The sequence below is a fragment of the Lycium barbarum genome, chromosome 2, assembly GCF_019175385.1.
Source record: "Lycium barbarum isolate Lr01 chromosome 2, ASM1917538v2, whole genome shotgun sequence".
NCBI classification, from domain to species: Eukaryota; Viridiplantae; Streptophyta; class Magnoliopsida; order Solanales; family Solanaceae; genus Lycium; species Lycium barbarum.
Window position 1 is genome coordinate 122,702,931 of NC_083338.1, and position 10,997 is coordinate 122,713,927.

At 35.0% G+C, this 10,997-nt stretch overlaps 1 long non-coding RNA gene across 7 annotated transcripts; it reads left to right on the forward strand.

Moving 5' to 3' along the window:
• The first annotated feature begins 3,811 nt into the window (after positions 1–3,811).
• On the forward strand, positions 3,812–8,640 carry LOC132627013 (uncharacterized). Of its 7 annotated transcripts, none has more exons than XR_009577741.1 (6): positions 3,818–4,305; positions 5,321–6,587; positions 6,702–7,086; positions 7,201–7,309; positions 8,153–8,272; positions 8,367–8,640. It is a non-coding gene; the product is annotated as an uncharacterized LOC132627013 (long non-coding RNA). The 7 variants fall into 7 exon arrangements; XR_009577742.1 differs by having other exon boundaries at positions 3,833–4,305; positions 5,230–5,398; positions 6,253–7,086; XR_009577740.1 differs by having other exon boundaries at positions 3,837–4,305; positions 5,321–5,398; positions 6,253–7,086.
• Positions 8,641–10,997: the final 2,357 nt, after the last annotated feature.

Sequence of the window (10,997 nt, forward strand, 5' to 3'; positions counted from 1 at the left end):
AGGCTACCCACTTATTCTTTTGGCATGTCTTAGTATGCTAGGTTGATATCGGAACCCCGGGAGCAATTCTGCTCCTCGAAATCCGAATTAGAGAACGGCTACTATTCATTCAATCCAATTGAAGCTTAAAGATCCTATTTAGACTAGAAAGTAACCAAACATTCAAAACTTATGCAAACATAGTCGGATCACTTCGAAACCTTTATGTATGATCCCATAGACCCTAAATGTCCGTAATTCATGTTCGCCACCTCGACTTGACCCGAGGTGGGCCCGCTAACCCGAGATGCCTTATTCGTTCTATTAGGCTCTCTTTTCGGAAAAGTTTTGATAAGTGATCTTCGGTTATGGAATTGTCTCCTATGAAAGAATGTTTTGATTACTATAATATACTAAACTATATTTGAGCCATACGCACCACTTTGAAGACACTTTTGCGAAATGAAACTTCCGTGCTAATAAATTTTCGACTACTTGACTAATGAGATGACTTATGATGTAATCAAGTTTTGAAAGACTATTTTGATATACAAATTGCATTGTTTTCTCACGACTCCGCTCGTGCCTTAGTATGACTTCGTTCACCGGTTCCCGGGCCGGTTATGATTCGTGCGCACTATGATAAATTCGGCCGTATGCTGTGTTACGGTTCCCGAGACCTCGCCATAGGGCCGGGTTCCGTCTGGCGTTATGCTGTGATATGGCTGGTGATATGATATGCTGATATGTGTGTGCTCGGGGATGTACGGAGATTTGAACCTTCTGGTGTTATGCTGTGTGTGGCACCAGCGTCGGAGTGGTGACCACGTTCCTGAGCTTTGCATGATTTTGTTTGCATTATGTATATATGATTTTGATACACATTTGGATATACTGTTCGGCATTTCTCTCATTTGTATCCTGTTTGCTTTCAGTTGTGGTCTACATTTCTGTACTCCATGCTTTACATACTCAGTACATCTTTCGTACTGACCCCCTTTCTTCGGGGGCTGCGTTTCATGCCCGCAGGTACAGACGCCGGTGATCCACCACTGTAGGCTCCACTTCTGCTATTTCGGAGTACTCCTTTTGATTCGGAGTCCACTTTTGGTATATATATCTTTCGCCATGTATATATTTCTGCATATCTGACTATTTGGGTACGGCGGGGCCCTGTCCCGTCATATGATTCTGTCGGTCAGTTAGAGGTCTGTGGACATGTCTGTGGGTTATGGTCTTTCTGTTCGGATATGTGTATATGTTGTTTGGGCGATCCCATACGCCGAGGCGGCCAGTCCGCATATGTTGCTTTGTTAGCCCTGTATGGCCTTTGCTGGTGTTTGCTGTGTGCAGGATTATTTTGGATAGTCTGTAAAACAAAGGAAACTCTACCGAAATTTTTCTAGAAATTATCTAAATTTGGAATATAGCCGTGTCGGCTTCTGCTATGTATTTGATAGATGGGTTTGGGTGCCCAGATCGGGCACTAGTCACGGCCTACGGGGTTGGGTCGTGACACCTTGTCTAGTTTTCTAAGTACTGAATTATGAACATAGCTTAATTTGAAGGTACGAGGTGTTACAAGCTCTTTCTTTCTAGTTATTATTTATGGTTTTATGAGAGAAAAGTTGCGATGATAAACTACTCTTTTTCTTTAATTTGAATGGATGACTTGAATCGAACTAATCAGATTGAAGCAGTGGCAATGCCACGTTTGATTGGTCAGGATATGTTATTTGCATATATGCCACATTTTCAATGACCTTTTAATTTGATCTGGAATGCCATTTCACTTGGCATGACATGATCATGGTGGATCTTTCATTTAACTTAGGGCCCACATCATTTGAAACGTAGTATAAGTTTGAGCATCTAAGATAAGATGACATCTTGGGGGCCTATCATTTTCTTTTTGGGTCTATCATTTGAAACACAAACATATAGACTAGACCAACAAACTAGAACTTTTAATTTAAATTCATATATATTGGACCTAATAATTAATCCAATTATATTTGCCCTTAATATTTAGGGGTATTGACAACCATATATAACCATCAATATTGGGATATTTTTTGCCAAAGAATAGGTTTAACAATTGAGGCCCAAAAAATTTGACATTATATTGCCATTTTCAATTATAGTCGACGATTTAATAGAAAACTCAATATCTTCTTCCTTATCTTTAGCATTCTCTTCTAAATTTACTCTAGAAATATATATTCCTTTTCAAAAATTAACATAGTCATTCTCATATCAAATCCAAGTAGATTAAAATAAAAAATCAAGAAAAATAAAATTTTAACTCTCTTCTTATTATTATTGTTGGCGGATGTTGTTGGAATTGGTTGGAAATACATGTAAGAAGATTTATACAGAAGATTAGAAGCGATTTGGACTTGTTTCAAGTAAAAAGTCAGATCTACAAAACACCTTCACGAGCATATCATGTATTCAGTGCATATCATGCACAAATTTTCATGAAAATACACCAATATACATGATATACAGAAGATAAACACATGAGATAACACATAATATAATGGGATATACAAATGAAGTCATATTTAACCTTAAGAATATACAATTCGAAATTTAGCTCAAATTCGACCCAAGTGGTCTCCAAACACTTTTAAATTGATGTTCATGCTCCTTAAGGTGTTCCCAATAAAACTCAATATCACCAATTCGAAACAACTTATAAATACACAGATTGAAAGATTCTAATCAAAGCTAGATCTTTAGTGATATTTTAGATCCTTATTTTCAAAAAATCGATGGAGAACCTGAAAAATGAATACTTTTAACCCAACAATAAAACCGATAACGAACCATAATGTGAAGGAAAATTGTCATTGCAACACCAGCACGAAATCAATGAGGAACTAATGAAGATTTTATTAACCGAAAAGTGAATTAGAGAGATTTGAAAGAAAATATTGATTTTTTTTTGCTAAAAGTTAGGAGATCTTAATCAAAAAAGGAAATAGAGAGGATTAGGAGAAAATATTCAAAGATTCTGGTGAAATCGTTAGGAGAGAGAAAGGACATACTAAATATTTTTTGCTATTTTAAGAAAAATGACTATGTTAATTGGGTGTCAAAATTGTAGGTAAATAATGCATTTGGGCTATACTAAATAATGAGCTCTTTAATATCAATAGCACACAATTATCATACCGTGCCAATATCTCTTACATTTCTTGGGATGGCGTCCTAGATATGCAAAAAAAGAACCCTAATTACCATAACTAATAATCCCCATTGTTTTTTTTAAAATTGTTTTTATTACATAGGGGTAGGGGAAGGGGATTATAATGTGGGGATTTGAACCCTCACCAACAAGGTGAGAGTTCAGGCAGTCAACCAACTGAGCTACTAGATCCCTACAATAATCCCCATTGTCAGTTTATGTGGCACCCTTTTCTTTTTAATTTATCTAAAAAAGAATGATACATTTTTTTATTTGGCAATTATTTAATGGCACCATACTCAATTATCCTTATTGGGTCCTACTTAACTCTCTATTAGGGAGAAAAGTCAACTAAAAGTGAGCATTAAAGTGCCTGCACTTTCTCTTTCTTATGTCGAGATTTAGCTTTTAGCTTTGCTTTTTCCAAATTTACTATATTTTAACACAGGCAATTTAGTGAACATAACAAAGTTTTTCCTTATTTCTTAAATTTTGTGTCCGGTCAAATAGTGACACATAAATTGGGACGGAGGAAGTAATACTATTATTTCTACTATCTACTACTATATAGAAGCATAGGTGAACACGCAGGATCGTCGTCCATCCAAGGGCAAATCCGTCATTTAGCTCAAGGGCAAAAGAGATATTTAGCTTTTCTCAACATAATGCAGAAGAATCATCCAGTTCTTTCATCTTTTGTTCCAACTATGGAGAAACATGGGTTGGACTTCAGAATTCTTTTTTTTTTTTCCAAACTTTCAAGGACTGCTCTTCAACTTCATCTTCTCAACTGGAAGTGCAATTTTAGATCAGTTTTTGTCTCAATCTTTACCCTAATCAGATTTTTCAGTTTCATAGCTAATGTTTAAAAATGGGCTCAATTTAATTTTCTCTTTCTCATTCACCTTCTCCTCTCTGATTTCTATCACTGGACCATTTTCTGCACACAAACTCTCACTAAACCATAGAGATAATAGATCTGAAGAAGAAGAAACTTGGGTGAATCAAAGATGTCGTGGCAAACATATGTTGATGATCACTTGCTTTGTGAGATTGAAGGTAATCATCTCACTTCTGCTGCTATTATCGGTCAAGACGGCACCGTTTGGGCCCAATCTGCTAATTTCCCTCAGGTTTCTTTCTATATCCACCTTTTTTTTAATGATTAAGCTATACCCACTTCCAGTTTTGCTAGATTTCATCTGGGTTACTTTTGTTTTTTTCTTTTACTTAGATTCAAGCGGTTCAGAATTTTCTTGATGGTGGTTTGTTGTTTTACTTTATTAGTTCACTATTATGAAGTGGGGGTAATTTGGTTTGTTATGTATATTTTTTGGGTGTTTTATTGAATTATTGCTTATTTGGTGGACTATCATGAAAACAAAAAATTGAGATGCCTATGTAAGGAGCTTTTGGTGCTTTAGCTTAGACAGATGGAAGTAATACTTGCATAGCTTTGTTATTTGGAAATGTGACGCACAATTTTTATGGAGCTAAATCCTTTTAAAATTGCAAGAGATTTAGTTATGCCCACACTCAAATTAAGAAAGGCACAACTGCTTGACCATTATAAGGCAGTTTAAGCCGAAAATGTATCCTCTATTTTGTAACGATAGTTGTTACATTTCTTTGTCTCACTACTTACTAAATAGTAACTACTACGTTATAATTTTGAGTCAAAATAAGTAAGAAACAGATCAGAAGAAAATCTTTTAAAGTCAGCTTTCTTTATTTTAGAACTTCTGAGATTGACATAAAGAAACATTGGTTCTTTACGCATTAGTGATGGTTTAAGTGATAAAGAGAAGACAATTTAGAGGAACATCATAATGATATTTTATAAGGTTAATGAAACTGAAGTATAGTCTTTGTTTCAGAACTTTAATGTTTGCCAACTCAAGATTCATATTTGTATTTCTCTTTTCCATGACAAATTTCATTAGCTTAATAGTACAGTTCCTTTGTTGGTAATCAATATTTGTTGGGTATTTATATTAGTGTTCAGTACTTTTAGTAAGTAATATTACTTAATCTTTTTGTTGTTGGATTTTCTACAGGTTGCTTGTGCATGTTTGAAACTAGATGCATAGGTGCAACCTTTTGAGAAGTACCGAAAATTTGATTCAAATAAATTATGTTTATGGACAGGGTGACACTTGGCTAAAATAAGAAGCTTAAATGACTTGGCTGGCAAGTGACAACTATATGAAAATGGCCATTCACAGTGTAAGTCTCCAATCTTTTTTTGTGTGATGTTGAGCTTACGTTGTCTCATGCTCTGTAGTTGAGGTTTCTCATCATGCATGGTCGCGAAGATATTCTGTTTTGCTAACTCCGTTTTATGTTTTGTCTCGGTGTCGAGAAAGGGTTACCAGTTTAGTGTTTCTAGAATTACCTTTATCTTATTGCTCTTTGGCAATGGTATTTCATTTGCTTACATGTGTAATCCTACAGTACCATTACTACTATTTTAACTTTTTTGTCAACAAGAAGAATTAGATATAACTTATAGTTTTTCAGAATGAGTAGATATTTTTCCATGTGATATCTTTTCTCAATTAGTAGTTAACCTGTTATGGAGCATTGACTACAAATTGTTGTTTAGATGACTTTATTTTATTTTTTTACTCTCAAGTTGTTCAAGGGACGAGGGGATAAAATACAGTAAACAACCGTATGAATGGTGGAATAATATGAATGACAGCTATCTCATGTAACAATTTCTTAAGAGCACGATTCTGGTCGTGCTACAATTACTAATGTTATTTGGTCAAGAATTATCATTAGCAAAAATATTTCTTTCTATTTCTTTGTCTAGACAATCTATTTGAACACTAAGGTATACATGATTAATTTCATCGATTATTTCTTCTTTTTATTTGATATTTAGGTCAGTAGAAATGTGTATATGTACAATCCTTCTAATGTGTTTCTCAATCTAATGATGATTAAATACATTACTTTGATATCTGATCTCCATGCTAGCCTCTCCATTTTCATTGAATAAATGAAATTTAATTTTTCTGTTTTAATCCTTACAAGAACACAATGTCAATGTGTTTTTTATTTTAACTATATAGAAGCGTGGGTTAGGAGAATGGATCGACATGGTGCCTTATGTGTCAATAAAATTACAATCAAGGGCAATTTAGAGATTCAAGGCAGGCTTATTTAGGTTAGTTTACGTGTCAACAACCCTCTAGCTGTCACTTTCTTCTCACAGAACTCATCTCTGTGCCGACTACCTCTCCGTTGTTCAAAAACCCGAACACCACACTCCTTTTCACCTCACACACTCCCATCCCACCTTCCCACAAAGGTGTTCGAGGTATTCATAAAATCCGGCAAAACGGAGAAGCCAGGTTTGTCTCAAAGGGTACCAAAGGAGATTCCAACCATTGATATTCCTCTCAGGGTAAGTTCACAATTTTCCATATCCTTTAAACTTGGGTACATCATTCATGTTCTTTGATTATCGTTTATCTCGACTCTTTTATGACATTTTGATCAATGAATTTTGTTCTGTTAGTTTGTTGGAGAGATTGCACAAGCAATGTGTTTTTTATTTTAACTATATAGAAGCGTGGGTTAGGAGGATGGATCAACATGGTACCTTATGTGTCAATAAAATTACAATCAAGGGCAATTTAGAGATTCAAGGCAGGCTTATTTAGGTTAGTTTACGTGTCAACAACCCTCCAGCTGTCACTTTCTTCTCACAGAACTCATCTTTGTGCCGAATGCCTCTCCGATGTTCAAAAACCCGAACACCACACTCTTTTTCACCTCACACACTCCCATTCCACCTTTCCACAAAGGCGTTCGAGGTATTCACAAAATCCGGCAAAACGGAGAAGCCAGGTTTGTCTCAAAGGGTACCAGAGGAGATTCCAACCATTGATATTCCTCTCAGGGTAAGTTCACAGTTTTTCATATCCTTTAAACTTGGGTACATCATTCATGTTCTTTGATTGTCATTTATCTCGACTCTTTTGTGACATTTTGATCCATGAATTTTGTTCTGTTAGTTTGTTGGAGAGATTGCACAAGATATTACACATGTTGGATAGGATAAATAAAGCTTATGTGGATGAGAACCATAAGCCATGGTGGCCTCTGCTGCCTCACTCACTTTTGGTAAGTTTTTGCCTCATGTTCTTTTCTTTCTCGCGCTGATTCTGGCTTTACTTGCTGATTTCTGTGAAAATTTGTCCACTTTTTCTTTGATGTTAGTTTTTCTAATCTTTTGAACAATATATTGAATACAGTTGTATCAGGATGAAGCATCTCTGAAAGGTCGCAAGTGAATTAAATACTGTAAAAGAAAGTAATGTAATGAATAGCTCTTTTAGATTACTTGAAATGAATAATTCAGTTAAATCCCGAAGCATCTCCATTATGTAATTGTAAATTAAGTTTCTCATTTAATCAGAATCAAGTTACTAAGAATATAACAGAGACATGAACTTAGTTGAGAAAATAAGTGAAGAGAAATTAGTTTAATTTGCCTCATGAAATTGATTCTTTGAAAACCTGCAATTGGATCTGCTTCAAGGAAATTAGTAGTCCATTGTGATTTTTAATTATCTGCTTTTGATCATCTAAAATACTTATAATCTATAAGTTGTATAAATGTGACTCTAAGCTACTATTAAAGTATTGTGCACTTTATCCAGGTAAAAGTAACAGGTGATGCTCGCTCTGCAGTAGAAATATGTCAACAAGTTGTAATACTTGGGATTATCATGAAACATTCTCTGAATTAAGCAAGCATGAAACTTCCCTGTCAGGGAACTATATTGCTTGACTATCATATTCCTATATTGCGATATATTTACATGTTCATCCTCTTATGGTATTGGTTTGAGAGACGCTTTGTGTACTTCTGCCACTGACATACTAAAGTTTTCCATTATCACATTCATTCTTTTGTTTCTTTAGTGTGATCTTCATCCAAGATTATTAATTTGGTATTTCCAGGAAGTTTTTGAACCAAATTAAACATCAAACTGCTATCTTTTTGCAAAATTGCACTGCCTGTTTTGAAAGCTGGATTCCCGAAGAGCAAAGAATATATGCAACGCACAATACTTTAACAAGGTATGTCACACAACTAACTCAACTCTACTGCTGCTACACGCTCTACTCCCTCCATTACACACTTCTATTTTAACAAGAAAGCCATCATTAATAGCCTCTCCAGGTATTTTGTCAACCACGCATCACACAGCTACAACGTTAACTGCGAAGAACAAGATGACTGCCAGCGGCATAGTCGGTGGTTGTGTTACTATATTGCCTTTTGCCACTACCGACTTCTATCAATATATAACTAATGTGTGTATGCATAGACATGCAATCATCAATGTGTATATAAACATTATGCTTTAGTTGTGCAATACCTTCTTCTGTCAAACTGTTAATAATGTGTATGTTTATATATATATATATATAAACCGTTTAAACGATATGCTTCAATTGCCCCGTACATATGTCACCATAACTTTTACATCAGATGTGTGTTTATATAGGTAACTATCGGGTCCGTGCGTGCACGGGCAAAAACCATCTAGTATTGTCTACATATAGCAATAGTTTGTTTACAAAATATATACAAGCTCCACTAAATTCCACAAAATTAGGAATTTTGTCTTCTCTCACACAAATTCTAGCTACCATTGTCTCTCTCCCACCTGTCGACCATCGGCTCTACCACCGATCACCATCGCTGGTCTGCCATCAACCATCATTGGTCTGCCGTCAATCATTGCTGCTATATCGAAAAATTGTCGGAACTTCGGCAGAAAATCAAATAAGTCTATTTTTGTTCTTGATTTCTCTTTTTTGCCGGATTTCTGTCTCATGCTATTTTCTTTTCCTTCGTCGAAGTTCTCTTCCATGAATTTTGCACCTTCTGCTCTTGCATGTGTATGTCATATGTATATCATGTGTATTCCATGTATATAATACTGATTCACATGACATATACAAGTCATACACATAACACAAAGTTATTTTGTGTGTATGTCACCGTATTTACAATGATACATACGACATACAATAAGATGCATTTAATATACACTCCACATACACTAGATATACATTTCATTTACACCATACATATACTTATTCCACATGCAGTAGCATACACACACCTGGCATAAAATAACATACACCAGACATATAATTATTTCACCACTTGATCACCATTAGAAAACCAACATACCCATCACCACAACCGCCATTCCTTCCACCATAACAATGCAAAAACCATTCTCATTCAAAAAGAAAAAGAAGAAAAATAGAGTTTCACCAAATCTAGATCCGTCCAGATCTATTTCATCGGAGCTATTTATTAATTAGATTTGTTTTTTTCACCGAAATTTCTCTTCTTTGTCAGAAAATCAAATCTGTCGGAGGTAACTCAACAAGACGGTTATGGTTTTTCAAAGAGGTGTCGGGCGAGTACACATACACCTTTCCAGTAGTGTTTAGGTAGCACAACATATTTATATATAGCAACTAACAACTTTAAAAAGTAAAAAAGCTTAAATACTCCACTTAATGGCTTAAAGAAGAATGAAGCTGCATAAAATTGATAATATTAAAGATGGGTGAAATTTATATATTTTTTTTTTCCCTACTGTGAAGTACTACGTGTATATGTGATCAAGCACATAAAAAATTCTAGCCCCTAAATGTTCTAATAGCAAACTGAAATTATGTAACTTCAGCTTTAATATGAGAAACTGACTAAGAGTTAAAAAATGTATTTAATTCCAACTTTAAATGGAAGAATTATTCAAGAACAAAAGTGAAAATATTATATCCGATGTTTTTCCTTTTGAAATCCAAAAAGCTCTTCCAATTTAGAATAGGTCGTCAATTCAACAAAGTCTTATTAGAATATGTTAGATTATATGGTAAATTTTTGTAAGTCATTGCACATGTTAGACGATAACCTAATATTTTGTCCGTAAGGTCTCGCGCTACCTGAATAAACATTAGCCCACGGCTAACATTACTGAGAAGGGTAATTTTCCAACAGCTGTACTTGCACAATTTTTAAAAATAGAAATAACATCTGAACAGTAACCTAAAAAGAGATATTGTATAAAACTACTATGTCCAACTTTCTTTTTTAAGTTAACCTGATAATGATATCACCAGTACTTCTCTAGATTATGTCCAACTTTCTATTTTTATTTTAAATAGTTATATTTTTCAAATATGTCTTCGCAGTTCTCAAACTTTCCCTCGACAACTTATAGAACATCATTTACAATATTTATAACCTTAAGTTCAAAGTTTGATACATTCAACAGTAACTATTAACAAATTGAAATTGTAGCCTATCCTTGGAATGGGCCGGGATAAAGGTGTGGGGGGCAATTCGCAGGATGTCCTTCTTTTGGGGTGGTCTTTAATTGTTGCCCCTCAAATTGCTAGTCTTTAATTTTTTGCCCTTCACGCAGAAACTCTGAGGTTTTGGGTTCGAACCCCCGCTCCGGCATAAAAATAAAAAATAATATCGCATGGCAAGACTTGGGGAAAGTTATGCCGGAGCAGACATACGCGCGCTTAAGGCATAATTAAAGTCTGCCGGAGGGGGCAGACTTTGCCTTAAAGCGTATATTTTTATTTTTTTATTTTGCAAGACAAACTTTTAGTTGTGCCTTAAGGAAAAGTCCACCTTATGGGCATACTTTTAGTTATGCCTTAACTAAGGGTCTGCCCCATAAGGCATAACTAAACTATGCCTTAAGGAAAGGTCATAAGACGAAACTTTTCCTTAAGGCAAAGTCTATGCCTTAAGGAAAGATTC